Source organism: Sorex fumeus, unplaced genomic scaffold, assembly GCF_029834395.1.
Source record: "Sorex fumeus unplaced genomic scaffold, SorFum_2.1 ptg000156l, whole genome shotgun sequence".
NCBI lineage: Eukaryota > Metazoa > Chordata > Mammalia > Eulipotyphla > Soricidae > Sorex > Sorex fumeus.
Window position 1 is genome coordinate 430,244 of NW_026606213.1, and position 27,175 is coordinate 457,418.

Consider the following 27,175-nt stretch of genomic DNA (forward strand, 5'->3'; position numbering starts at 1 on the left):
GGGGAACCCTATGGGATGCTGGGAGTCGAACCCGGGTCGGCCGCGTGCAAGGCAAACGCCCTACTACCCGCTGTGCTATCGCTTCAGTCCCTGACACTGCATTTCTTTGGCAGCTAAGAATACTGCGGAGTAGGGGGCTGGAGAGATAGCACAGTGGGTAGGGCGTTTGCCTTGCACGCGGCTGACGCAGGTTCAATTCCCAGCATCCCCATGTGGTCCCCGGAGTAACTCCTGAGTGCAGAACCAGGAGTAACCCCTGTGCATCGCTGGGTGTGACCCAAAAAACAAACAAACAAAAAAAAAGAAATGTTGCGGGGGCTGGAGCCATAGCACAGCGGGGAGGGCATTTGCCTTGCACACGGCCGACCCAGGTTCAATTCCCAGCATCCCATAGGGTCCCCTGAGCACTGCCAGGAGTAATTCCTGAGTGCATGAGCCAGGAGTAGCCCCTGTGCATCGCCGGGTGTAACTCAAAAACCAAAAAAAAAAAAAAGTTGCGGAGTTGGACTGGCTCTCTTATATTGGTTTTGATCTTGGTGTCCCATCTGGCAATGCTCAGGGGTTTCCTCCTGGCTCTGTGCTCAGGGATCACTCCTGGAGGGACTCCAGGGACCCAGTGGGATGTCAGGGATCGAACCCAGGTTGGCCACATGCAAAGCAAACACCTTACCTGCTGTTTTCTCTTGACCCGTTCAGTTTTGTTTTTGAATCCTACCAGGCAGTGCTCAGGGTTGACTCCCAGCTCTGTGCTCAGGGATTGGTCCAGGCAGTCTCAGGGGATCCTAAGGGGTGCCAGGGATCTACCCCAGGTCAGCCACGTGCAAGGCAAATGCTTCACCTGCTGTACTATTGTTCTGGCCTGGAGATTTTATTTTTATAGCACTGTAGCACTGTCCTCCCGTTGTTCATCGATTTGCTCAAGCGGGCACCAGTAACGTCTCCATTGTGAGACTTTTTGTTACTGTGTTTGGCATCTCGAATACGTCACAGGGAGCTTGCCAGGCTCTGCCGTGCGGGTGGAATACTCTCGGTAGCTTGCTGGGTTCTCCGAGAGGGACGGAGGAATCGAACCCAGGTCGGCCAAGTGCAAGGCAAATGCCCTCCCCGCTGTCCTATCACCCCTTTACTTTTGTAGGCTAGTTATATTTTGACTTGACTGAGGGCAACGCTGAGGAGTTTACTCCCAGCTGGAAAGGGGCCGTAGGGCTCTTCCTGGTCATAGGAGACGTCCACTCCTGCCCAGTCAGTCATTTCGTGGGGGGGAGATGCCCCTGGTGTGCATGAAACCAGGCTCAGTCACTTTGCAGACATGACTCGATTTGTGTGTCTTCTGGACGGGGCTGCCGACCCATTGCCGGGATGAGAACACCAAGGCCAGATGGTCCACGACCAGGTCAGGTTCACGGTTAGGCAGGACGAAGTCAGCACTGCAACGCTGGCCCCTGAGTGGCCGCTGGGAAGCTCGGAGCTGAATTTAGGCACCTTGTTTAATTATTCATTCCCTCTCCTATTTATGACTTCCTGGCGCTGTGGCCCGGTTAATGCCTCTTATTCACGACTGCATCCTTGGCTCGGGATAAATGAATCAACAATTTTGCAAGAAGGAACACCCCCCCCCTTCCCCTCTTCCCCAGGAAACGGAGATTCGCGACTGGAAATTCTGCGCGGGGCCGGGGGGGCCTCTCCTTGACACCCCGGTTGGCTGCTTTGGAGACAGACAACGCTCACGACAGTTTGAAAACACAACCTCTAGGTAACAGGGCGCGTTGGTTTGGGGTCTTCTCTTTTGAAATCGGAGCGTAGGAACATGCGGACAGTCTTCTCGGCTTTGTGGGGGGTTTGGAATTTGTGAGCAAAGACATGGGTGAGGTTGAGGGGGCGCACCCTCCTGATTGGCAGGTCATCCCACAAGCCTGAGCAAACACTGGAAAGCTGAGAAGAGAGAGGTCTCCGGGGAAAACTATTTCAGGACCCGGCAGACCCTGAGTCAGGCCCGAACGGAGGCAGAGAACGAAGCGGAGACGGAGAGGCGGAAGCGTGGAAGCTGGGCCGTCTAGACGAAACTGAATTTACTCTTTTTTTTTTTTTGCTTTTTGGGTCACACCCAGCCATGCACAGGGGTACCTCCTGGCTCTGCACTCAGGAATGACTCCTGGAGGTGCTCGGGGGACCCTATGGGATGCTGGGGATCAAACCTGGATTGGCTACGTGCAAGGCAAACGCCCTACCCCGCTGCTGTACTATCCATCCAGCCCCTGGATTTACTCTTATTCTGAGTGTTTTGGGGGCCACCACCCAGCCATGTTTAGCGCTGACTCCTGCCTCTGCATCAGGGATCACTCCTGGCGGTGCTGGGGTGGCAGGGCCCTAAGGGATGCCCAGGATCAAACCCAGGTCAGCTCTACCCACTTCGGATCTCTCCAGAGCCCCGATTTAAATCAAAGTGTAGGGGCTGGTTCCATCTCCAGCATCCCCTAGGGTCCCCAGAGCACCTCCAGGAGTGATACCTGAGTGCAGCAGAGCCAGGAGTAACCCCTGAACGTGACCAAAACACGAAAGAAATTAAAGGCTTCCCTTAAGTGATTTTAAAGTCAATTTCACTTTAAAATTAATTTTATTTTATTTCTATTTATTTAGAAATTCACGTTGATATTGTTCTATATTTATTTTCATTTTGAAACCTGTTTCAACATTTTGAACGTGTATATTTTGACTTTAAAATGTATTCTTTTACTTTTAGGTTTATTTTTACTTGAAAATCTGTGTGACTTACAATTAATGTTTATCACAGATCACAGATCATCCTGTTATTCGTCGATCGCCTCGAGCAGGCCCCAGTAACGTCTCCTTCATCCTAGCCCTGAGATTATATTCAAGGCTCTTTCGGAGAATGAGACCCGTCGTTGTTACTGGTATTTGGCATATTGGGATCTGGCATACTGGTATTTGGCATATTCTCTTTAGGAGAATGAGACCCGTCATTGTTACTGGTATTTGGCATATTGGGGACGCCACGGGGAGTTTGCCAGACTCTGTTTATATTTTGCTTTAAATTAAACATGATTTTCATATTTCATTTTAAAACAAAAACTAATTGTTATATGCTCTAAAATCAATTCGCACGTTCGATGGCTTTCCACTTCGTTTCAAATTCATCGTCTCTGTCTCAAAGATGAGCCGGCGACAGCCCGGGGGGCGCCCCCGCAAAGGTCACCGAGCCCCCGGGGGTCGGCCTCGCGCCGCGCCCACGTGCTCCCCGGGCGCCCCGGCCGCCCCACGTGCTCCCGCGGCGCGCCCCGCCCCGCCGGGTCACGTGCCGCGGCGCCGCCGCCCCATTGGCCGCGGGGGGCGTGGCCTGCCGGCGGCTGCGCAGTCGCGCGCGCGGCGGGCCCCGCCCCCGGCGGCGGCGGCGGCGGCGGCGGCGGCAGGGGTGACGTCAGCGGCCGGGGGGCCGCGCGCCGCAGTGAGTGTCCCCGCGCCGCCCGCCCGTGCGCCCCGGCTGCCCGGCCTCGGGTCCGCGCCGCGCCCATGCCACGGCCGGGGTGTGCAGCGGGGCCGAGCCGGGGGAGCCCAGCGCAGCCGGCCTGCAGGTACGGCCCGCGCGCCCCCCGCGAGCCCGGGGCCCGGGCGGGGGTGCGCGCGGCGGGGGCGGCGTCCGGGCGGGGAGGGTCGCGGCCGGCCGAGTGGGCAGCGCGCCGGCTTTGTGCGCGCCGCGCCTTTGTGCCGCCGGACCCCGGACAATGCGGCCGGCGCGGTGCGGGGGGCTCGGGCGCAGCCCGGGGAGGGGCTGGGCGCGCGGGCCCCGAGCGCGGCGCTGGACGCTGCACCGCCCGGGCTGCGGGCCGGGCCGGGCCCCCCGCGACCCCCGTTTGGCTCGCGCCCGCGAGGCGGGGGCGCCCCGGGGTGCGGAGCCGCCGCGGACGAGCGGCCGCACCGGGCGTGGGAGCGCGCCGGGGCGCAAGGGGCGCCGACCCCCGCGGGCGCCCGGGCTCCGGGGGGGCCGGCGTCGGTGCTGGGTGCTGGGGGAGGGGGCGCCCCTCCGGCGCGCTGGCCCCGCCCCGCCCTTCCGAGCCCCCCGCGCCCCCGCTTCCAGCGCCCCCGGCCCCCGGGACTCGGGCGGGCGCGCGCGCACCCGCTCCCCGACCTCCCCGCCCCGCACTTGGGGGGCCCGGGGGGATCCCGGGGGAGGGGACGCCAGCTCCCGCGGGTCCTGCGCGGCCCGGAGCCCCCCTGGGGGGCAGGGGCACGGCGGTGACGTCACCCGGGGCGGAGCCGCCGCGTGGGGGGGCGTCCCCCAGGGGTGCCCCCCTCCCCCCGCGCCCCGACTTTGCGCGTCCGTCCGGGGCTTGGGCGCGCGGGTCCGGCCGGGCTGCGGCCAAGTTCGCTGCTCCTTGAGGGCGTCGCTGCCACGTTGGGTGCCCCCTCCTCGGTCCAGCACCCTGGACGGGGCCGGCCTTCCCGGAGGAAGCGCCCCCCGCTGCCGCTCCCGCTCCCGAAACCGAGGGGCGTCCTTTGGAAGCGCGTCTTCTCCAGATTCCAGACGCGGGGAGGGGGGACACCCCGCCGAGTCGCCCCCGCCCCTCCCCCCAAGCCGGCCCCTCGTCCCCGCGCCTTTGCCCGCCCCCCCACCGCGAGGGCCAGCGGGTCCAGCGGGTCCAGCGGGTCCAGCGCCCGCAACAGGCCGCCGCGCGGCGCACGGTGCCCCGCATTCGCCGGCCTCCCCTGCGCCTCTGTCTGGGGGCGCCCCCCACCCCGGGGTGTCCCCCCCACCTGCCGGCGGCCGCCCCCACCCTCCTCGCAGGAGGGGGGTCCTTTCTGCTCCCCATCCGACCGGCCCCTCGAAGAATAAAACAAATAAACCAGCCCCCCGCGCCCCCCGCCCAGAGGAAAGGGGGTCTTTGGGGGGTCCACGCAGCGCCAAGAAGGACTCGACCAAGCTGGACGGGGTTCCCAGACGCGGGACCCTCCTGCTCTTGCACCTGGTGCCGGGGGCCCGTGGTGCCCCCCCCCCGCCCGCTGCGCACCCTGGGGTGCCCTGGGCCCGGGCCGGCTTTGTCTGGGGCGCCCGGTTCGGTTCCGTTCGCGGAGTCCTGGAGCGCGCCCGACCCGTGACACCAGCTGCAGCGCCGGCGCCGTTGTTGGGGGCCGCGCGGGGTGGGGGGGCTTCCCTTTGCGTGCGGCCCTCGCCGCCCCCCTTCCTGGCCGGCCGCCCCCTCCCCTGCCCGCTGCCCCTTCCCTTTCTTCTGCCCAAGGATGATGTTTTGGCTGGGGGGCGGGGGGGAGGCGGCCGCCGCGGCTGGTGATGGGGAGGGTCTTGGCTTTCCACCCCAAACCCGGACACCCCTTTGGCCATTCTCTGTCCTTCTGGGCCCCGCGACCCCCAGCCCACCCCCGGTGCATGTGGCAGAGGGGCTGCTCAGCATGACGCTGCACTTCTGCACGGGGCGCGTCGCCCCCCCAGCCCCCCAGGGGCCGCCCCCCCCCACCCAGAGTGGAGCTTAATTGGCCCCGGGCAAGCGAAACGGGTCGCAGGAGACCGGGGCTACCTGGCACCTGGCAGGTGAGCTCATGCGCCGCGTTTAATCCCTTCCACCCTGGGCCAGTGACATCGGCACCCCAAGGGGCACGGGGATGGGGTGGGGAGGGGGCTGGCGTGGTCCTGTCACCGCCTTGGAGCACAGCGGTGATGCTGATGCCTTCATCCCCGATGCCTTCATCCCCGACGCCTTCATCCCCGATGCCTTCACCCCGGGGTGCCCCGTGGGTTCTGTGCCGGGCCACGCTGGGCTGGGGGGGCAGCTTGCTGGATCTCTTTTTTGGGGAGGGGGCTCCCTTTCCGCCCCCCACCCGCCCCATCCCTCGCTGCCAGACACTTGTGTCTTCCCTGGGTCCGGCCCTGCCGGCCGTGGGCACAGAACACCAGTCTCCACCCCTCTCTGGGCATCCCCCCCTCCGCACCCCCATCCCTGCCCCCCATCCTGCCACCCTGGACCCTCTGCACCCACCCAGCCACCCACCTGCCCGGGGAGGTTTTTGTCCAGACACCGTGGGGGTCAGAGGCGCCCTAGATTGTCATTGTCGGGACCCCCCCAATTGTGTTCCATCTGCTCCGGTTCCAAGGGAGCAGACACAGTTTCCCCTTCTGCTCTTTGCCGGGGTGGGAACTCAGAGACCCTCCCCAAGCCCCGAAACCCCGTCCCCCACCCCGGTCCTGCCCAGCAGAAAGGTGGGGGCCGAGGGTGGGTCTGCCGCCCTCCCCTTCCCCTCCCCTCCCCTCCCCCCTTCCCCGTGGCCCCAAGTTCACCTGCGGACCCTGATTTCACTGGCTGGCGCTGGCGGTGCAGGGGTGCGGGGTGGGGGTCGCGGAGAGGGTTGGAGGTGGGGAGGAAAACCCTAAAAATAAAGGCGGATATTTATAACCGCGCAGGTTGGGGGGTAATTGACAGCGCTTCGTGTTTTCAGGCGAGAGTGATTTCTTTGCATCTGTGGGTTCTCAGGGTGCTGGAAGGTTCTGGGCGGGGGGGCGGGGCTTGGGTTTTCCTGAGGGGGGCGCCTCTGGCTTTTCGCCGGAGTGGGGCGACCACCCACCTCCCTCCATCCTCCGTGGCCGGGAGCCCCCCCCCCAGAATTTGCAAGATGGAGAAGGGCCCTCTTGGGCGAAGCCGACAGGGGACCCGCAGCCCCCCACCCCTGGTCCCTGCGGTGGGTTGCGTGAGGCTGGGGGTCTCGGGGCCGGGCCCCCCCACCCTTGCTGCCGACGGGGGGGCCGAGGGGGGGGGAGAAGGCGGCATCTCCCGGGGGGTCCCGGGAGGGGAGGGTCTGGCTGTCCACCCCCTTCTGGGTTCAAGGGTCAGAGAGGCAAGTTTGTGGGTCCCCCCCACCCGTGCTGGCTTTGAGTTAAGGAAAGAAAAGACTGGGGGGCTGGGGGGGGAGCCGCCCCGAATGGCACATCCCACCCTCCCGCCTCACCCAGCCCTGTTGGGGAGGATGCGAGCGTCGGGGAGGAAGAATCAAAGGCGAAAATGAACGAGGGGGGGGGGGCTGGCGGGACGTGATTCACGGGCTCACCCCCACCCCGGCCTCGAGTCTCAGGCTTGATTTCTGCCTCTCTCCCTCCCTTTCTCTCCCTCCATCCCTCCCTCCCTCTCTCTCTTTCTCTCCCTCTGCCTTTCTCTCCCCCCTCCGCCCCTGCTCTGAGCCCCCCTTCCTGCACCCCTGCCCCCAATCCCGACAGCTTCTGCGTCCTTCTGGGGATCCCCGGGACCTTTTTCCTTGAGGATCAAATCCACCACGGGGGAGGGGGGGTTGGAGGGCTGCACCCCCCTCCCCGCGCCGTCTTTGAGGGAGGCCCGTAAATTTAACGCCGAGATGGGGGGGGGGCTTTGGGATCCGGCCTCTGGGTCCCAGTCCCCCTCCCCCATCCCTCCGTCCACTCTGCGGCTGTTGTTTCATTTTGATTTTGGGGGGGGGGTTGTGCCTTGCCCAGGCGTGTTGTGATCTGATTTTATGTGTTTTTTTTTATTGGTTTGGGGGGGGGCCCAGGCCCTGCAGGGCTGGGGGATCTCTCCTGGCAGGACTTGGGGGGCCCCGTGGGGTGCTGGGATTGGACCCGGGCTGGGCTGGTCGCCTGCGGGCCAGCGCCCTCCCCGCTGTGCTCCAGCCCCTGCGTTGTGACTGACTTTCGCGTCTTTGCCTCAGATCCTTCGCGGAAGCCGCAGACGCCCACCCCCCACCCACCCCCCCAGACCCCACACACTCCTGCTGCAGGGTTGAGAATTTCACTTTTTCTCTGAAAATTTCACTTTTTTTCTCTCTCTCGGCCTCTCGACCTTGGTCTCTGGGTGGGCCCCTGCCCCTGCGCCCCCCCCCTCGCCCCCGCGCCCTGCCTGGCACCCCGGAGCCTGTCCGTGTCCCCGCTTGCCGGGTGCTGGGTGGGCCGAGCCTTTGTTCCCAGGACCCTCAGGAGCCCCCGCGCCCCCTCTGGCCCCGTGGCCGGGGCCCCCCACCCTGCCTGGAAGCTGTCGCGGGGGGCGGCCGGCCAGCCGTGGCGTCTGTGTGTAATTTCACTCGCTCAGGATTAACCCGGCGACCAGCTAATGAGGGGGTGTCGCGGTGATGAATGCGGCACCAGCTTCTCTGAACGGGCGGACGGGCGCAGAGGGGCATCTTGGCGCCCGGGACCCTGCTGGTGTGCAGTGCAGAGAGGGCAACTGAGGCACAGAGCACGGCCTGGCCGGACCCCCGGCACACCCCCACCGCCCCCCACGTGCCGGAGTCCCCGGGAGTCTGGGCTGCGATGGGGCCTGGGGGGCTTCCAGCCGCCTTCCCGGGAAAAGGGGGGGGCGCCTGGGCGCGGGTTCGAGGTCGGCCGCCATTCTGGCTGTGCTATGTGTCGTGGGCCCCACGGGGAGTAATGACCGGGGGTGTCCCCCCCTGCCCTCGTCCCTGTCCCCATCATGGGGTTTGAGACCCACCGGGTTGCGTGGCCCAAGATCGCGCCCGCCTGGTGGGGGGCACCCGCCGCCCCCCCCTTCCCTGGCCCGAGAAAGGCGGGCATGACTCAGCCCGGGGAAAGTGGGGCGTTCCCCGCCGCTAATCCAGGCCGCCCCACTTGGGCAGCGGCGGGACGGGCCAGGTGCTGGCGGGATCCGAGTCCCAGGGGGCCCCCTGGTGTTCCTGAGACCCCCCCAACACACACACACACACACAGCGACTCCTTCAAAAAGTCTGCGGCAAGTCCTGCCCTGAGGAGTGGTCAGGGCTCAAGAGGGTGGACAGAGTGTGTGTGTGGGGGGGAGGTTGGAGGACCCTGGGTGCGGCTTGGTGCCTCGGTTTCCCCACGTGGAAAATGGGTACTTCCCCATCGAGTGACACCCGAGGGAGGGTCCGAGAGGGGTGTCTGGGTGTCCAGCCGGCCCGAAGCCGAAGGTGACACGCCTGGTACGCCGGGCACAGACCCCCACCCGGGCGGGCTCCGAGCGACGATTGTCCCGTGACCCTTGTTGCGGGGGGGCAGAGAGGACAGGGATGAGGCAGAGGTGCAGGAGGTACTTGGGGAGACTGGACGGCCCCTCTCTCTGCGCGAGGGCCTTGGGGTGGTGGGGAACTGGGGTCCGGCCGCTGTGGGGGCCTGGAGCCCCCGGCTGTGCGGCCCTGAACTGCACACATGCTGGTATGGGGTTTGGCAGTGTCGTTTTTCTTTTTTTTTTCCCATTTTGGGTCACACCCGGCTCTGCACTCAGGAGGAATCTCTCCTGGCGGTGCTCGGGGGACCCTATAGGATGCTGGGGATCGAACCCGGGTCGGCCGTGCGCAAGGCAGACGCCCTCCCCGCTGTGCTATGGCTCCGGCCCCAGTGTTGATATTTTGATTCGGTTTCGTGGTCCCACCCGGCGGCGGCGGCAGCGCCCAGGGCTGACTCCCGGCTCTGCACTCGGTCACTTTCTGGCGGGGCTCGGGGGACCCTGTGGGCTGCGGGGGATGGAACCCAGGTCAGCTCCGCGCCAGCAGGCAGACGCCCTCCCCGCTGTGCTGTCTGCCGCTGTGGTTCTCTGAGAGCCTCCCTTGGAGCCCCCCGAACTCGGCACTGGCACCCCTGAAGGTCTGGTAGGTTAGACGCCTCTTTCTTGTCCCCTTCTTCTGGAAGTCGGGACCCCGGGGGGCTGCAGGGGGAGCCCCGTATCCGTGCGGCTGTGTTCAGCCTCCCTCCGTGGGCCTCCAGCCCAGCACCGCCAGGGATCGAACTTGGGGCCTTGAGGGCGTCTGGTGCGTCCCCCCGGGGCCCGGGGAAATGACTTTTCGGAACAGCTGGTGGGCTGAGCCCCCCCCCCCGGGTGATCTCAGGCAGGAAAAGGGGCTGCCCCAGCGCGCCCCAAAGCCAGACAGACCCGCTCCTGTCATTGTCTGCTTTTGGGGTCACACCTGGCAGTGCTCAGGCCTGACTCCTGGCACTCAGGAATCAGTCACGGCAATGCTCAGGGGACCCTATGGGATGCCGGGGATCGGACCCGGGTCAGCCGGGGGCAAGGCTAACGCCTTCCCCACTGGACGATCGCTCTGACCCCTGGTCTTGGTTTTGTTTTGGGGTCACTCGGCAGTGCTCAGGCCTGACTCCTAGCTCTGTGCTCAGGGATCACTCCTGGCGGGGCTCGGGGGACCCTGTGGGGTGCCGGGGCGGATCGAACCCCAGTCGGCCGCGTGCTTTCCCTGCTGTGTTAGTGCTCCGGCCCCCAGACCTGCTCTTGGTCTGCCTCCCGGGGTCGCGCCTGCCCCTTCAGGCCCCCCCGGCGTGTGTGAGCCCCCAGTCCGCTCCCTTCCCTGTGGGTTGCTGGGCGCCCGTCCGGCGGGGGAGGGCCCACGCTCGGTGGCTGCCGGCCCTGACCGTATTAATCTCGGCCACGACGACGACGAGACACTGGGCTGGAATGGACGCGGAGAGCAGTCGCCTGGCGGGCCAGGGGCGCTGGCAGCTGGCCGGGACGGATGGACGGACGGAGGGCGGACGGAGGGCGGACAGGGACCGGGGACGGGGACCACCTTCCCCCTGCGGCTTGGCGCTCCCTGACTGTGTGCGCAGGGCTGGGCCGCCCGTGTGCCCCGGTGACGCCTGCGTTTCTTGGAGCTTCCCTTCCAGCAGCTGCAGGAGATGCGGCTCCCGGAGGGACTCGGGGGGGGTTTGGGGTGGGTGCCCGGGACCCCCCATTCCAGAGACCGGCGCCCAGCACCCAGAGGGTGTAGAGCAAGGAACTCTGCAGTCACCGGGGCTGCGGGGAGGGGACCCATAAGGTCCCCCCAGCCCCTCTGGGGTCCATCCCTGAGCACAGAGTCCTGAGCCTGGCCGGGTACGGTCCCCAAAAACAAACAACCCCCCTCTCAAGTTTAAGACAATGACAGGAAATCCAACAAGGCTTTGACCCTGAGTGATCCCTGTGACTCTCTTTTCAGTGCTCAGCTGGGACAGAGCACCGAGTTGCGAGCATTTTTAATGACATTGGAGGTGGGTGGAGAGGCAGTCTGGGGTGGGGGTGGTCGGGCGCTTCCCTTGACCTGCAGCCCCCCCCAACCCAGCACTGCCAGGATTGAGTCTCAAGCACAGAACACTGGGGGAGGCGGGGACGCCCTGCTTCCTCCTGGCAGTGCTCAGGGACCAGGGGGTGTTGGGGAGCAAACCTGGGGTCCCTGTTGGTGAAGCTGGCATGCTTGGTGCCGTCTCTGCGGCCGTACCTGTGTACGGGTGCGGTGGGGGGCGTCCACCAACCCTGGCGCTCACCCAGCAAGGCAGCTGCTCTAACCACTGAGCTCACCCCGGGGCTGTTGAATGCTGGAGCTTACGAACGGGTTCTCTGGGCACCCCGGTCCCTGCACCCGCGGCCAGCAGAGGCTCTGGGGCGCCTCCTTTGCCCTTGGGTGCTGGCTGGGGATGAGGCTGTGTCCTTACAGTCCTGGGAGCTGTGCCCCCTGCAGAGACGCCCCCCGGGGGTCCGATCACTCAGACCGAGCCTGATCAGGCTCTCTCTGCCCCGGCCGCCAGCGGCCCCTCCTCATTCGTCTGCACACTGCACAGTGCTCCCCACTGTGAAACGGGGCACATGTGGCCTGCAGCTCGGGGGCTAACGCTGGCGCCGGCGTCCAGAGCGGGAGCTGCGTGCGCGCGTGCGCCTCTCTCGTCTCTCGCGCAGTTTGGGGAGACGAGGCCGGAACCCCAAATCCACAAGGTCTCAGGCTGCTGCCCCGGTAGCGGAGGGGGGAGGCCTGGAGGGACCCTGAGTGCTCCTCTGTCCGCCCTCCCCAGTGCAGCCCCGTGCCCCAAGAGTGGGGGGCAGTGGTTGCCTCTATTCTGCAGATGGGGAAACTGAGGCACCGAAGCCCATCCTCAGGGGTCAGGGAACGGGCTGAACGGGAGGAGAGGTGGAGGGGTGGGGGCAGGGGTTGATGAATACCCCATGGCTGCACTTTAAAATTTTTTTTTAGGGTTTTTGGGCCACACCTGGCAGTACTCAGGGGAGCCTAGGGTGTGCCAGGGATCGGGCCGGGTCAGCTGCGAGCAAGGCAGGTGCCCTCCCTGCAGTGCTCCTGTAAACGGACTGTTGAGGGCGCCCGGCGTGTTGCCAGCCCCAGCCCCCTCCCGTTAAGGGCCAAACAATGCACTTCAGGCCAGAATGGAGGAGCCTTTGTGCAGGGTGTGTGTGTGTGTGTGTGGTGTGTGTCTCTGTGTGTGTCTGTGTGTGTGTGTGTGTGCGCGCTGGGGGCCGGTTGAGGGGTGTGTTTTTTTTTCTTCTTTTGCTTTTTGGGTCACACCCGGCGATGCACAGGGGTTCCTCCTGGCTCTGCACTCAGGAATCACCCGTGGCAGTGCTCGGGGGACCCTATGGGATGCTGGGAATCGAACCCGGGTCAGCCGCGTGCAAGGCAAACACCCTCCCCGCTGTACTATCGCCCTGAGAGGTGTGGTTTGCCCAGGTTGTCGTGCCATGCCAAAGCAGCAGTGACCAACCCCGTGGGTAAGCTGGGTGACCGGCTGCCCAGGCAGATGTGTGTGGAGTCAGGGGTCAGTTCTTTTCCGGGGGGGGGCGTGCCCCCCCTTACAATGCCTTAGTGCTTGTGGGGGGGGCAGGAGGTGCCCAGTCTTCCTTGTGCAAAAGCTGAGCCGTTTGGGGCCACCTCCAAGCCCGGGTGGGGGGGGTCTCGTATCCCCCCACCCCTCCCCCACACTGGGCCTGTCCCCCCCTTCCCTGTGGTGGCAGCTGAAGTGCCTAAGAATCGGCTCTTTTCTTCCTTCTCTTGGAAAACTTCAAAGGGGGAAGCTTTTTGTCTGTGCCTCTGAGCCCCTGAACGGGATGCGGGAGGGGTCCCACCCCAGCCCCCCCAGCCGGAGCCTTAGCGCAGTCGGGGGGGGGGGGGCGCCGGCCTTGTTCCGCACCAACCCAGGCCCTTCCCCGGCACCCCGTGCAGCCCCCCGCCCCCAGCAGCACCGCAGAAGCAAAACCCTGACAACTACAGACCCTCAGGAGGGCCAGGCCGGCCCCGCGTGGATTCCGGCCTGTGCCCCCCGCATCCCTGGGTGAAGCCTTGGAGCCCCCGTCCGCCGGGCCCAGCTTCACGCCCCATCCGGGGTGGCTGTGTACATGGGAGGGGCTCCGCGCGTGGCCAGGGAGGGACCCCCAGGGTGAGGCACAAGGGGGGCAGCGGCACCAGGCCCCCGCCCCAAGCCGGCACCCGCCAGGGCCCCCCACCCCGACTCTGCCCTCCTGCTGCTCACGGGGGGAGCCTGAGCCTCACGGGGACTGTTGGGGGCTCCCGGCCCTGGGCTTGTCCTGAACCCTCGGCCGCGGCTCGGAGGTCACACCCCGCCCCCCGCCCCGCACGCACGCACGCTCGAGGCTCCGGCTCCTTCCCCGGCCTGGGGGGGGCAGTTGTTTCTCCCTGAATTCAATTAATGAGCCTATTAAAAAGCATTTATTTTCCCTGACAGTTGTTTACCGAGGAGGAGAGAAGAATGAGCCGGAGCTCTGGGCCGGCAGCGAGGGGGTATCCGAAGCCTCAGCGCGCGTACACAAGCGTGTGTGTGTGTGTGTGTGTGTTTTGTGTGCGTGTGTGCGTGCGTGTGTTTGTGTGAGCGTGTGTGTGTGTGTGTTTGTGTGAGCGTGTGTGTGCGTGCGTGTGTTTGTGTGAGCATGTGTGTGTGTTTGTGTGAGCGTGTGTGTGTGCGTGTGTTTGTGTGAGTGTGTGTGTGCGTGCGTGTGTTTGTGTGAGTGTGTTTGTGTGAGCGTGTGTGCGTGCGTGTGTTTGTGTGAGCGTGTGTGTGTGCGTGTGTTTGTGTGAGCGTGTGTGTGCGTGCGTGTGTTTGTGTGAGCGTGTGTGTGTGTTTGTGTGAGCGTGTGTGTGCGTGTGTTTGTGTGAGTGTGTGTGTGCGTGCGTGTGTTTGTGTGAGCGTGTGTGTGTGTTTGTGTGAGCGTGTGTGTGCGTGTGTTTGTGTGAGTGTGTGTGTGCGTGCGTGTGTTTGTGTGAGCGTGTGTGTGTGTTTGTGTGAGCGTGTGTGTGCGTGTGTTTGTGTGAGTGTGTTTGTGTGAGCGTGTGTGTGCGTGTGTTTGTGTGAGCGTGTGTGTGCGTGCGTGTTTGTGTGTGTGTGTGCGTGTGTTTGTGTGTGTGCATGTGTTTGTGTGAGCGTGTGTGTGTGTGTGTTTGTGTGAGCGTGTGTGTGTGTGCGTGTTTGTGTGAGTGTGTGTGTGTGCGTGTGTTTGTGTGAGTGTGTGTGTGCGTGTGTTTGTGTGAGTGTGTGTGCGTGTGTTTGTGTGAGTGTGTGTGTGCGTGTGTTTGAGCGTGTGTGTGTGCGTGTGTTTGTGTGAGCGTGTGTGTGCGTGTGTTTGAGCGTGTGTGTGAGCGTGTGTGTGTGTGTGAGCGTGTGTGTGTGTGCTGTGTGTGTGTGCGTGTGTTTGTGTGAGCGTGTGTGTGTGCGTGTGTTTGAGCGTGTGTGTGAGCGTGTGTGTGTGTGAGCGTGTGTGTGTGTGTGTGTCGTGGGGGCTGCCTTGGGCCCCTCCTCGCGATGGGCGTAGCTTGGGGGGAGGGCGCAGTGGGCCCTGGGACGAGGGAGCACCATTGCCATGTTTGCGGAAGGCACCCTCTAGGGTCGGGTCTCTGAGCCAGTCGGGTTCCGGGCCCAGGACGCCTCGGCGGGGTGATGGGGCGCGTTGCCGTCTGGGCCCTGCCGGTGCATTTCGGCCCGTGGCTGCCTGGAGGAGAGAACACGTTTCTCGGGGTCGTTCAGCTCCCAGCGCTGGGATCGAGAACAGGATCCCCTCGACATGGGCCCCACCAAGGCCGGCCCTGGGCGGGATGTGGAGGTGATGGCAGGTGCTCGGGCAGCCAGCGTGGGCCCCTGGCGTGCGGCGTGCTTGGGAAAGAGAGTCCGCCGTTGGAGAGAGTGGGGGCCGCCGGGATCACGGCGCGACCCAGGGCACCTCCGCCCAGCCCCGAAGCACCCGCCTTGCTGCTTCTGGCCGTCTCATGGACGCCAAGAGTGAGGTCAGGCCTTTGCGGAGGGTTTTTCTCTTGATCCATCCCGGAAGTTCACCCTGAAGGGTGAGTCTGTGAGCTTTTGCCTCTGGAGCAGAAACTTCCAAACTGGTTTGGCTCCAGCCCCTTCTTTGGTTTATTTTATTTATTTATTTATTGATTTTGCTTTTTGGGTCACACCTGGCATTGCACAGGGGTTACTCCTGGCTCATGCACTCAGGAATTACTCCTGGCGGTGCTCGGGGGACCCTCTGGGATGCTGGGAATCGAACCCGGGTCGGCCGCGTGCAAGGCAAACGCCCTACCCGCTGTGCTATCTCTCCAGCACTGTTTTTCTTTTGGTTTGGGACCACACCCGGTGATGCTCAGGGGTTCCTCCTGGTTCTGCACTCAGGAATCACTCCTGGCGGTGCTTGGAGGACCCTGTGGGGTGCCGGGGATCGAACCTGGGTCGGCTGTGTGTAAAACAAACACCCACCCCGCTGTCCTAATGCTCCGGCTCCAGGAAATCGACCTTCTTTAAGCAAACGTACAATAAACCCGCATTCCCTCCACTCCACAGCCCCCACTCCTGACCCCCACCCCCCAGTCTCCTGAGGTCACTGCAGCAATTCCTGGGTGGGGGCGTGGCTCAGTTGGGGGGAACGGCGATTCTGGGCACCCTCTCCTGCAATTCTCCACTCCTTTCCAGGGAGAACCCCCCCACCCCACCCCGTGCTTCCTCCACAGTGCGCTTGCAAATGAGTATTCGCCAAAAAAAAAAAAAAAACCCAAACACATGATAGTCCAGTGGGGAGGGCGCCTGCCTTGCAAATGGCTGACCCGGGTTCGATCCCTGGGCATCCCGCAGGGTCCCTGAGCCGCACCAGGAGTGATTCCTGAGCGCAGAGCCAGGAGGAAGCCCTGAGCATCGCCGGGGGTGGCCCCAAAACCAAACGAACGGATCACCAACCTTCTGCCCAGTTCCAGCGCCCTGCCCTGTCCCGGACGCTCCCCTTTCCCCAGACCCACTTTTGCCCCCGCCCTGCCCCCGGGGCCCCCTCTAGACTCGGGTGGGGGTTCCCAGGGGAGTGTGTGTGTGCGTGGTGGGGGGTGTTGGGGGGCTGCTTCTCCCGCCGTGTTCCCGGCCTTCGAGGGAGGCTCTGGGCGTGGGACTGAGCGCGGGTCCAGGGCACGGGGTGAGGCCGAGATGGGGGCGGCGGGAAGGTGGGGGGGGGTCCGCGTGCCGTGACCGAGGGCTCCCGCGTCACCCCAGCCGGTCCCCTGCCCCCCTTCCCGCCGCCCCCCCCGCTCCTGCTCCTTCCTCTCACCCCCGTCTTCTCACCTCGGCCTCCAGAAATAGCCCCTTTAAAATAGCCGCGTCCCAATCCGGGGCCTCTGCCTGCCCACGGCCCCGTGACGCTGCCGCTGCCGCCGGGCTGGCCTCCTCCAGAGGGGGGGCTTCCAGGATACGGGTAAAGTTCACCCAGCCCCACCCCCCCCCGCCTCTCGTCCGCCCAAGGAAGCCCATTTGTCGTGGAGCTTTAGAGAACATGTATGTTGGGGCCTGAGCCATAGGACAGCAGGGAGGGCGTTGGCCTTGCACGCGGCCGACCCAGGTTCGGTCCCTGGCATCCCATAGGGTCCCCCGACCCTCGCCAGGAGTGATTTTAGAGTGCAGAGCCAGGAGGAGCCCCTGAGCATCGCCGGGTGTGACCCCCAAAGGCCAAAAATTAAATGAATAAATAAAACTTAGAAATGACAAAAACTAAAAAAAAAAAATTATTTTGGGTGTTGGGGCCACACCTGGCGATGCTCAGGGCCTCCTCCTGGCTTTGCGCTCGGGAGTTACTCCTGGCGGTGCTCGGGGGACCATATGGGATGCTGGGAATCGAACCCGGGTCGGCCGCGTGCAAGGCAAACGCCCTCCCCGCTGTGCTATGGCTCAGGGCCCCAGGGTGCTTCTTTAAACCTCAGTTTACCCCGGATGGAAGACGGTGGGTCTGCTCCTTGTCCCGGCCGTGAGCAGCCCTGGGGTCCCCAGCCCCCCTTCTCTCCGAGGGGGCTCCCGCCTCTGGGCCGGGGACGTTTCTGTGCCCATCCCTGTCACTCTCCCCTCACCCCGACCTGAGTCCCTGTTGCTGCAGGGCCTATGTTGCCATTTTGGTCTGGGCCGTGTGGCCCAGTGGTAAGGGCCCGACCGAGCACTGCTGGCTGGGCCCCACCCTCCCCTCCGCCCCCCATACACTTAGGACTGGGGGATTGTTTGTGCCTGACACACCTGAGGCCCCGAGGCCACTCCCCGGCACTGCCTGGCCCCTCACTGTCGGCCCCTCACTCTGAACCACCTGGCTCGAGTCAGCCTGGGGCCCCTCCTGGCATTCAACTTCATTTTGGCCTGGGGGCCACATCCGGGGATGCTCAGGGCTGACTCCCGATTCCGCACTGAGGGATCCCTCCTGGTGGTGCTCGGGGGACCCTGTGGGGTGCCAGGGATCGAACCCGGGTCGGCAGCATGCAAGGCCGGCGCCCTCCCTGCTGTCTTGTCCCTCCGGCCCTCAGCCATGACCTTTTTCCGGGGGGAAGGGGGTCACACCCAGCTGTGCTCAGGCCGGACTCCTGGCTCGGTGCTCGGGGATCACTCCCGGTGGTGCCGAGGCTTAAACCGGGTGGGCTGTGTGCGAGGCAAAGGCTTTGACCAACCGGTGTTAGCCCCCCCGTCCCCCCACCCCCCCGGACGTCCCCAAGGAGAAAGAGCCCTGGGGGACGTGCGTGCCGGGCGGAGGGCCCCCCCAGCCCTGAGTCAGCCCAGCTGTCCGGCTTCCCGTGTCCCACCACCCCCGCCCCTGCTTCCTGTGCCCTGGCAGGTGCCAGCCCAGGAAAGGGGGCAGGGCAGGGTTCCGGGAGGGGGGGTCACCCCCAGAGCCGCCCAGGTCTTGGGAATGATGCCCTGGATCATTCCCAAGTGGATCAGCAAGGCCCTGCCTGCCCCCCTCCCCTTCCTGGCCAAATGGGACCTGCACCCCGAGGTGACAAGGGAAGGGAGGGAAGGGGGAGACGGTTTGAAGTGGACTGGGGGGCTCTCGGCGTTTTGTTTTCACGGGTGTGGGTGGGGAGGGACAGCAGGTGCAAAGGCCCTGGGGCAGGATGGGGTCTGGCAGGAGGGGTGGGAGCGGGTGGGTGCCCTGGAGGGTCTGCCGCATGGGGGTGGGGGCTGACTGGGGGCTCACGAGTGCCCTCTGGTGGCCGCTTTGGGGAGGACAGACTGGGGACCAGCGCACCCCAAGACCCCTGCCCCAAAAGAAAAGCCAAACCCAAACCAACCCCCCTCCCCCGCCCCATCTGAGCCTCTCGAGCCCTCTGTGGCCCAGACGGCCCCCGGGGGGGTCTGATGAACACATCACCGGTGACAGGCGGGTGACAGGCGGGCGGCGACTCTGCCAAGTCTTTGTTCTCTGACCTGCCCCCGGGCTGTGGTCTCCTCCCTGCCGCCGGCCGCCGGTTGCTGGTTCCTCCTGGCTCGGCTCCTTTGCGGGTTCACAGCCGCCCTCACCGGGTGAGCCCTGGCCGGTGGGCACCTCCCGTGCCCTGCCCTCGGCCCTGGGACTACCCCCCCACCCCCGCAGCCTCTGATTCTTTTCTAAAATCCTTATTGTATTTTCATTGTATTCCTTAGCGTTTTGGGTCACACCCGGCAGTGCTCGGGGCTGACTCCTGGCTCTGCACTCAGGGATCACTCCTGGCCGGGCGGCGCGAGGGACCCTGGGGGATGCCGGGGAGGGGGGGGGGGGGCCAGCCCAGTGTGTCCCCCCCACCACCACCACCATGCTGACTCTCCATCCCCACGAGCGTTTGCTGGGTCTGCCCACGTCCCGTGGGTGGGGGAGTGGGCTTTGGGGCTGCCACCAGCAGGCTCCATGCCCCCAGTCTAGCCCCCCGGCTCAGAAATGCCCCTCGGAGGCCGAACCTCCATGTGCGTCCGCTGGGGCTGTTTGTTGATAACGGCAGCGTGGGCAGAAGCGCCGGTCCTGCGGGCCCTGCGTTCTGTGTGTTGCGGACTTGAATCGCCATGAGGGGCAGGTTCGGGGCTGCTCGTGGCTGGGCTCCGCCGTGTGTCTGGCGTCCCCACGCCCGTCCCTGCAGCTGTGGCCATCTCCCACCCGGATGCCCCCCCTTCCCCCCTGCCTTTCCCCCCCACCCTTAATTTTTTTTTTTAATGCATTGGTTTGGGAATTAAAAAAATATGCCATGGGTTGGAGCAACAGAACAGCGGGTAGGGCGTGTGGCCTCGTGCGTGGCCGGCACTCACTGGTCCCTGGGCATTTCGCGAGCACCTGCTGTGTGCCTCAGCCGGACCCCCCGGCTGTGGGGCAGGCCTGGCGGGGGGCGGGGAGTGTTCTGGAAGGCAGCTTGATTGATGTTCTTTAAGCTCCGGCCAGTGGAGAGCGTTTTTGTAGTGGGAAGTGAGAGAGAAAAGTGTTTCTCCCCTCTGGGGGTTGGAGCCGTAGCACAGCCAGGAGGGCGTTTGCCTTGCACGCGGCTGACCCGGGTTCAAGTCCCAGCATCCCATAGGGTCCCCCGAGCACTGCCAGGAGTAACTCCTGAGTACAGAGCCAGGAGGAACCCCTGTGCATCGCCAGGTGTGACCCAAAAAGCAAAAAAAAAAAAAAAAAGGAGTAAGCCATGAGTACTGACTGGGTATGGTCCACCCCCCCCCAAAAAATTGTGAAAATTAAAAAATTGGGGGCTGGAGAGATAGTCCAGCGGGGAGGGCACTTGCCTTGCACATGGCCGACCTGGGTTCGATTCCCAGCATGCCATAAGATCCCCTGAGCACCGCCAGGAGTGATTCCTGAGTGCATGAGCCAGGAGTAACCCCTGTGCATCGCCAGGTATGACCCGAAAAGCAAAAATAAATAAGTAAATACATTTAAAAAAAAAAAGGAAAAGAAAACCAGTGACAGGGACTGGAGTGATAGCACAGCGGGGAGGGTGTTTGCCTTGCACGCGGCCGACCTGGGTTCGATTCCCAGCATCCCATATGCCAGGAGTAACTCCTGAGTGCAGAGCCTTGAGTGACCCCTGTGTATCGCCGGGTGTGACCCAAAAAGCAAAAAAAAAAAAAAAAAAAAAAGCATTTGTCTCCTCCTTGCAATGAGCTGCACAGGAGGGTCAGGCAGCCACGGCACAGTGGCGAGGGGGGGCGGGGTCCCGCTCGCCTGGCACGCGGCTGACCTGGGTCTCATCCCCAGCACCCCATAGGGACCCCTGAGCCCCACTGGAAGGGATACCCTCAGCACAACTGATTGTGACCCCAACCCTTCTCCCCACCCCCAAGGAAAAAAAAATCCCAGAACAGAGGCGTGGGGGCGGGGGCTGTGGAGGGGCTGTTTCTTCCATGGAGCCAGCAGCCTTGGCCGAGTGGGGGAGTCTCTGTCGAGATTAGCTTGAGGCGAGGCATCTCTTGTGATTTTGGAGGAGGGATGTTCCGGGCAGAGGGAACAGCACAAGCAAAGGTCCTGGGGCCGGATGGTGCTGCACGCCTGTGAGGAGCAGGTAGGGGGCAGGTGGTGTTGGAGCAGAGGGGGGGCGGGAAGAGTGCAGGACTGGCAGGGGGTCCCCATTTTTACTAGGGGAAGCCCAGGCTCTGCCTGCGGGTGCCCACCAGCAAGGTGGGGGGCGTTGGGAGGAGCCAGTGCCTGTCCACTGAGCCCCTGGCCCAGGCCGGGCTGCAGCAGATGGGGGCGGGGGAGGGCAGAATCTGGAAAGATCTTTCCCCAGAGCTGATGGGGTTGGCCCCATAGGAGGAGGTGGGAGGAATCCCGGTGGGGGGTCCGCCACCCACCTGAATCTAGAGACTGTATGTGCTTTTTTTTATTTTTGCTTTTTGGGTCACACCTGGCAATGCACAGGGGTTACTCCTGGTTCATGCTCTCAGGAATCACTCCTGGCGGTGCTCGGGGGACCCTATGGGATGCTGGGAATCGAACCCGGGTCGGCCGCGTGCAAGGCAAACGCCCTCCCCGCTGTGCTCTCTCTCCAGCCCCCCCCCCCCAAGAATCGCTTTCCTGGGCCCTTGGCGCGAAATGCCCCAAGCTTGGCCGGTCCCCTCCCTGCAGCGTCCAGGCCCTCCCGCCCCAGGCCTTCCTTTCCCATTTATTATTCCGGCCGGGAGAAAGTGGCCTGGAGAGACCCTCTCCGTCCCGCCCCCTCCCGCATTCCTGAGATAACTCCCTTCCCTAGGGGGGCCTGGGCCTTTTCTGGGCCTTGTTGTGGTTGTCAGGGGCTGGAGAATCCTGCGTCCTCCTTCCCAGCTCTTCGGGCTGGCTGGTTCTGTCACCCACTCAGCCGGGGGGAGAGCAGCTTGAATGAATGGGCCGCCTGGCCGGGTGCCAATAAAGTTTTATTCATACAGACAGCCTGGGGGCCAGATTGCCCCGAGAGAGAGTGTGTGTGTGGGGGGTGGGGGTGGGGGCGGGGAGGGGTTTCTGCAGCTGAGGGGTTGAATGGACCCTTGGGTTCGGGGCGGCTGGATCTCACCGCACTGAGGGGGGCTCATGGCCTTGCGGTTGTCAGGAGAGACCCTGGCCAGCCGGGAGGAGATTTCTGTTTCCCTGTGTCACATGTCAAATCTTTGACACCCTGTCTGTCCTTCTGCTCCCTTGGGGGCCGACGTTGGGTTTGGTCTTTTTGTTGTTGTTGGGTTTTGGGCCATACTTGGCGGTCCTCAGGGCTGACTCCTGGCTCTGTGCTCAGGGATCACTCCTGGCGGGGCTTGGGGGACCCCGTGGGATGCTGGGGACGAACCAGAGTCAGCTGCAAGCAGAGCGGGTGCCCCCCCTTCCCTGCTTGCCCCTTCCCTTCCCCTTCCCCTCCCTCGCTCCCTTCACTCCCTTTTTTCCTTCCTTCCCTCCCTCCCTCCCTCCCTTCCTTTCTTCTCTCCTTCCTTCTTTTCTTCCTTCTGTCCTTCCCTCCTTTCTTCCCTCCCTTCCCTCCCTCCCTCCCTCCCTTCTTCCTTCCCTCCTTTCCTTCCTCCCTCCCTTTCTTCCCTCCCTCCCTCCCTTCTTCTTCCTCCCTCCTTCCTTTCTTCCTTCCTCCCCCTTCTTTCCTCCTTCCTTCCTTTCTTCTCTCCTTCCTTTCCTCCCTCCCTCCCTCCCTCCCTCCTTCCTTCCTTCCTTCCTTCCTTCCTTCCTTCCTTCCTTACTTCCCCATACCCAACAGTGCTCGGGGCTTACTCCTAGCTCAGTGCTCAGGGATCACTGCTGGCGGTGCTTTTGGGGTGATGCTCTCGGGTGTGGGGGTCAAGCTGAGTGAGGTGGACTCAGGCAGCCAAGGCAGCACCCTCCCCACTGCGCTCCGGGCCGCCCTCTGGTCCCTGTGGCCCCAGGACATTTCCTTGTCACTTCCCGGAACCGGCTCTCTGGGTGGCAGGAAGTGAGGAGAGGAGCTGGGGGGTGGGGGAAGGGGGCGGGGGGGGGGGGGGTGGCCTGCAGAGTATCCTGGGGCTGAGGGAGAGGACGGCGGGGAGGGCGCTGGCGTTCTGTCCCCAGCATCCCACGGAGTCCCCGAGGCCCCCGGGGAGTGACCCTGAGCGAGGTCAGGAGTCAGCCCTGAGCCTGACCGGGCGTCACAGCCCCAACCCAGAGAAGAAAAAAAAATCCCTCGGTGCTCTGGGGTCTGAGGCCGCCTGGGTTCGCAGAACGTCCAGAGGAAGAAAGACTCAGGGAGGGGCTTGAGCGATAGCGGGGAGGGCGCTTGCCTCGCACGCGGCCGACCCGGGTTCGAGCCCCAGCATCCCATAGGGTCCCCCGAGCACTGCCAGGAGTGATTCTTGAGTGCAGAGCCAGGAGGAACCCCTGTGCATAGCCAGGTGTGATCCAAACAGTGAAAACAAACCAAAAACCTCAGGGAACAGTGGTTTTGTTGGTTTAGGCCACTCCTGGTGGGGCTCGGGGCTTTCCTCTGTGTCTGTGCCTCAGTTTCCCCGTTCTTCCCAAGGCCTTGAAACCCGCCGTAGTCAAGTCTGGGGGTGCATGTGTGCAGGGTTTGCAGGGAACACGATGTGGCCTGTGCAAACTGCGGGGTACCCGCCAGCAGGAAGGGTCTTTGGGGTGCTGGGGGGAGAGGCTGGTGGGCAGCCCGGAGGCCCCTGAGGGGTGGAGGGGGGCTGGGGAGCCCAGGGGCTGGCCAGGGGCCTTGGCAACATGTCAGCGAGGCTGCCCCAGGGAGCCCGGCTGTTCATTGGCGCGATTTTTTTTCTTTTTTGTAGGGGGGGTGTCACACCCGGCGATGCCCAGGGGTTCCTCCTGGCTCGTGCACTCAGGAATCACCCCTGGCGGTGCTCGGGGGACCCAAAGGGATGCCAGGGATCAAACCCGGGTCGGCCGCGCGCCAGGCAGACACCCTCCCCGCTGTGCCATCTCTCCTTTTGGGACCCTCTGCCCGTCTGCCCCGTTCCCTGGGCTCCCCGTCTCTGCGCTCTCTTTTTCTGGGGGGTCACATCCTGCATTGCGCAGGGGTTCCTCCTGACTCTGCACTCAGGAATTACTCCTGGCGGTGCTCGGGGGACCCTATGGGATGCTGGGGATCGAACCCGGGTCGGCCGCGTGCGAGGGAAACGCCCTCCCCGCTGTGCTATCGCTCCAGCCCTTGGAGTGTTATTTTTTGTTTTGTTTTGTTTTGTCTTGTTTCTTTTCTTTTTTCCCTGGTGACTCCCTATCCGTTTAGGGCCCAAGCACCCGCCTTGGCCAGAGACCCCCGACCCTGGCACTCGACCCTGGCACTCGCCGCCGCACGTGGGCGGTCCTGGGGATGGAAGTCGGGAGAAGTTAGGTGCTTTTTCCCTTTGGTTTTATGTTTGTTTTTTGGGGTTTTGGGGCCACACCTGGCGGTGCTCAGAGCTTCCTCCTGGCTCTGTGCTCAGAGATCACTCCTGCTGGGGCTCGGGGCACCCTAGGGGATGCTGGGGATCGAACCCGGCTGACTGTGTCCAAGAGGGAAGCTGTGCTGTCCCTCCTGACCGCCAGCAAATCCTGAGACAGGAAATCTAACAGGGTCCGTTGTCGTGTGCTGACAAGGAGTGCTCTTGAGAAATGTAGGGCCAAATGTCCTGGGGTTGTGGGGGGAGCAGCCCGCGGGGACCCCTGTCTTCTGTATGGTTTGCTGTGGGTGGTGGTGCTCCATTGTAAAATCGAGGCAGGTTTGCGAAAGGGGGGGTGGAGTGACTTCTGGGCCCGAGTCCCAGCCAGGGGATATGTGTTGGGCAAAGTTCGGAAACAAAGTGCCAGGCAGAGTCTGTGCAAAGGCCCTGGGGCAGGAAGGGGCCTGGCAAGTGGCAGGAGCAGAGAGGGGGCCCCTGGGGCTGGGGGCAGAGTGGGGAGGGGCCTGGGGACAGGGCAGGTCGTCCGTGCAGGGTCTGGGGTGTAGTGAGGGTGTGTAGGCTGTGCCCTCCGAGAGATGGGGGGGCTGGCTACCTTCTGGTGAGCACTGTGGGAAGGACAGTGGTCTGGGGAGGCGGACATTCTAGGGCGCAAGGCCTGAGGGACCCTGAGTGGGGGGATGCCTGAGAGGGTGGGAGAGGTGGCGAGAACGAGGAGCACAGTTGTTTTTTTTTGGGGGGTGGGGGTCACACCCAGCTAATGCCCGGGGGTCACTCCTGGCTCCGCATTTGGTCACACCCCTGCACGTGGCTGGGTGGGGCCCAAAAAGGAAAAAAAAAAAGGGAAGTGCTGTCGGGCAGGTGGAAAAGACGGCCAGGCGCCCCGGGGTGTACCCAGGGTGGCCGGGTGCCCGGGATCCCCGACGCCAGGGCGTGGGCGCGGCGGCTGCCGGCTGGTCCGCACACGCTCGCGGGGAGAAGGGGCCGCGTGGGCACGAGCCGCGTGGTGGGGGTGGGGGGGACGGGAGGGGAGGGGTGGGCGCGGCCTGACCTGCGTGTCCCCCCCCAACCCAGGACCCTGCCCCGACCCCTGCTCCCTGCGCCCCCGGCGTCCAGGCGCATGGGGAGACTCTGGCTTTGGGGGCCCCACCCGGCGGTGCTCAGGGCTTCCCTGGGCTCAGTGCGCAGGGGGTGGGCGCGGACCCCAGGCCGGGCAGGGAGGACCAAACCCAGTGCAGGACCCGCCAGGCAGGGGCCGTCCCTGCGCCCCTGCGCCTCCGAGGGTTGCGTGGTTGGTTTTGGAGTTGGGGTCATGGCCCTCGGCGCGGTGCTCAGGGTGTACTCCCGGTTCAGTGCTCAGGGGACACCACCACAGTCCGTGCTCGGACCTAGAACCTGGGTCTGCTGGTGCCAGGTGGGCACCTAACCCCGCCCCAGCCCTTCCCCTCCTGTTCCGGCGCCCCCACTGGCCTGCCCAGCAGCAAACCGGTGTCTGTGGAGGGGATGAATGAAAATGACCACACGCTTGGTTTCTTGCGGGGCTTTTCAAAACGGTTCTTCTTTGGGCTGATTTTCCCTAAATTTCTGCTGCATGCGACAATGTTATAATTAGCAGAAAAGTTATTTTGAAGAAGAAGAAAAAAAAAAACCACCTCCCCTCCCCACTAGCCCCGAAAGTCTCAGCTGTGGAAGGGAGCTGCCGGGATTGGACCCCAGGCTCCTCCCCAGGGACAGCTGCCTCCTGGGTATGTGCGGAGGACGCAGGAGTGTCCTGCCAAGGACACTCGGCGGGGACGGAATCTGGGCAGGCTTCCTGGAGGGGGCAGCCCTGACCTTCGAAGGACTCGGGCTCCTCGCCCCTGAGGTCATCCCCGAGTCCCCTCGTTGACTTTTGCTCCTCCAGAATCCAGTGTGCCCAGTTCCTCAGATTCTGTTCCCTCGGGGCTCACCTCAACCCCACCTGGCCCTGACTTCCTGACTCTGCTCTGCCCACAGCCCTCAGGACTTCCCGCCTCCCTGGGGACAAGGCTCAGGTCCTCCCGTGCCCAGCAGGTCTGGCTTCGCCTTTCCTGTCCCTCCCTCCAGGCTCTGTTCCTTGTTGCCAGGTCCCAGCCTGTCCTGCCCCAGGGCCTTTGCACGGGATGCGCTCTGTGCTCTCCACTTAGCTCAAGTGTCATCCCCCTCCATCCTCCAGGCTCCCTTCCTCCCGCCCCACCTGGTCCATCTCAAGTTTGGGGGCCGCAGCTGGTGATGCTCAGGGCTTCCTCCGACTCTGACCTCAGGAATTGCTCCTGGAGGTGCTCGGGGGGGACCTTTGGGGGTGCTGGGGAGTGGAACCCCAGTCAGCCCGCCCCACCCTGCTGTTTTTATCCCAGGGCTGGAGGGGGCTCTCCGGCCTTTCTCCCCGCACCCCCTCCTCCCCGCTTTGGGGCCGCACCCCGCGGTGCTCCAGGGACCCTACTGGATGCTGGGGAGAGCGCGCCCTCCCCGCTGCGGCCCCCAACTCTGATCTGAAGCCCCCCGCCCGCTCCCCCTCCCTTCTCCCCATCTGAAGCCCCCCGCCTCTGCGCGCGGGGGTGGGGGCGGGGGGTCCCGGGCCTCTCCCAGCGTGGGGCTCCTGCCCGGGTGGCTTCTGCACTTTTCAAACGCGCTCAGGGCAGCAGCGCGGCCCGGATTGGGTACCGGGGGAGGGTCCGTCCCGCCCTGATTGGACGCCGGGGAGGGTCCGTCCGCCCGGATTGGACGCGGGGGTGGCGCCGTCCCGCCCCCTGCGCCCTGGCTCCACCCCTCCCCGCGGGATCGGGTGTCTGGGGCCTGGCCACGCCCCCTCCGGATTAGGTTCTAGGGCCTGGCCCCGCCCCGTCCGGATTGGGTACCGGGGAGGGTCCGTGCCGCCCGGATTGGGCGCCGGCGTGGCTCCGTCCCGCCCCCTACACCCTGGCTCCACCCCTCCCCGCGGGATCGGGTGTCGGGCCTGGCCACGCCCCCTCCGGATTAGGTTCTAGGGCCTGGCCCCGCCCCGTCCGGATTGGGTACCGGGGAGGGTCCGTGCCGCCCGGATTGGACGCGGGGGTGGCTCCGTCCCGCCCCCTACACCCTGGCTCCACCCCTCCCCGCGGGATCGGGTGTCTGGGGCCTGGCACCGCCCCCTCCGGATTGGGCGTCTGGATCTCGGCCACGCCCCCGCGCTCTAACCCCTCCCTCCCCGCGGGATCGGGTGTCTGGGGCCTGGCACCGCCCCCTCCGGATTGGGCGTCTGGATCTCGGCCACGCCCCCGCGCTCTGACCCCTCCCTCCCCGCGGGAT

The 27,175-nt window shown here is 64.4% G+C and overlaps 1 protein-coding gene across 1 annotated transcript in view; it reads left to right on the forward strand.

Moving 5' to 3' along the window:
- The first annotated feature begins 3,421 nt into the window (after positions 1–3,421).
- PTPRS (protein tyrosine phosphatase receptor type S) overlaps positions 3,422–27,175 on the forward strand; it is an 88,684-nt gene continuing 64,930 nt past the window's right edge. The window contains 1 exon segment of the mRNA XM_056107266.1: positions 3,422–3,590. The gene's annotated coding sequence lies outside the window, so the exon portion shown is untranslated.